The sequence below is a fragment of the Corvus brachyrhynchos genome, unplaced genomic scaffold (assembly GCF_000691975.1).
Source record: "Corvus brachyrhynchos isolate BGI_N302 unplaced genomic scaffold, ASM69197v1 scaffold369, whole genome shotgun sequence".
Lineage (NCBI taxonomy): Eukaryota > Metazoa > Chordata > Aves > Passeriformes > Corvidae > Corvus > Corvus brachyrhynchos.
This window is the reverse complement of record NW_008246055.1, coordinates 92,314-93,932: the sequence shown is the minus strand read 5'-3', so window position 1 is coordinate 93,932 and position 1,619 is coordinate 92,314.

Below are 1,619 nucleotides of genomic sequence, written 5' to 3'. Positions count from 1 at the left end.
ACAGCTTTTTCCTCCCCATGGTGTTTTTTTCTTCCCCATGGTGGTTAAGCCTTATATCTCCAGCATCAGAGATCTGCTTGGTGGAAACAAGCCCTCCACATCTCAGGACTGCTTGTCAGGGTCCTCCTTCAGAGCTGGACAGAGTCCTCAATCCAAGAAACTGGATTTTACAGATGGGGAAACTGAGTCACTGCCAGGGAGAAATGTACTAACTGCCACACCAGGAGCATCTACCTCGCTTCCTGGGCACTGGACACCCAAAGTTGCCATCAGACCCTTGATGGTGTGTCCTGAGCTTAGTTTGAGCTGCTTGGGGTCCAAGCCCCAGAAAAGGGCTCTGACACTGTCCCCCACACAGCTCAGGCCAACCACCTGTGGCTAAGAGCCCAGCCCCACAGATCCTGTACCTCAGTCCTGCTGTCCTGGGGGCTGCCTGTCCTTCCCTGGCAGCGCTGCCCTCCCACCGGCTCCGTCCTGCTCCCTCGCCGGGCTCAGGGCAGTGGGACCGAGGGATGTTGTGTTGTTAGTGACGGGCGATTGCCCTCAAGTCTGGGTAAACACAGCTCCTTGTGCTGACAACCAGAAGCAGCAAGACAAGGGCTGATCCACACGGTTTTTACTCCCTGCTGGTCTCCTGCCCAGAAACAAGGTGCCTTTCCCCCAGGATCAGTCTGTGTCCCACCTGCCTGCTCCAGCCAGAGGGAGGCACCCAGCTGCAGGGGTGATGTGGGGTTTTTACGTAGAGGCAAAAGGGCTGATTTGCTGCTCCTCACTCTTGGCAGCTGCTGGGGGGGCACAGGGATGCTCACACTGTGAATCAGGGCTCCTCACAGCTTCATCACTGCCTCCCTGTGTGCCCCAGCCTGAGCACAGTGCAGGTGTGTGCCTCAGTCTCCTCTCTTACATAAAGAAGACTGGTGAATTTTGCCATGTCAGGCTTTGAGATGCAGTGATGGAGAAGCTCTAGAAGAGGCAGATCAGCCAGGACTGCTGGAACCCTTTCTCCCCTTTCCATGTCCATGCTGCTCAACCCAAGATCTCCACAACTGGACAAAACCGTGCTTGGAGTTGATGGTGGCATTTATTAGTTCTGCCCCAACAAAGAGGGTCAGGAGTAAAAGCAGAGTTAGCAAGGAGCAGCCTGCAAGGGGCTGCTCAGGACCTGCCCTCCCTCCCTGGCAGTGACTCCTGACAGTGCTTCCTGAGAGTGCCCTGTCCACTTCTGCCCACAGTGAGCTCAAACCACCCACCTTAAACCTGGCCAAGTCGTGAAGAAGTTTGTGTCTGTTCATTATTCAGATGGGCCAAATGTAAGTGAAGTTTGGGTCAGACTCAGGCACCTTTTTGGATGCTTGGAGGGGCCGCATGTGCCTCCCTTAGGACTAAGGAAGCAGGTTGGGGTCTGTCTGGCTGCAGGAGCTGTGGGATGAGGATCTGCCTCCAAAGCCCCAGGGCTGGGTGCTCTTCTCACCAGGTGTTTAGGGCCCTTCTGGTCCTGGATCAGTGTATCCCTGAACCTCACAGTGCCTGCTTCAGACCTAATACCAGCCGAAATTAGAAAAATAACTTGACATGACAAGCGCTGGGGCCGCTCCATCTGAGCCCCAGCAGGACAGGAG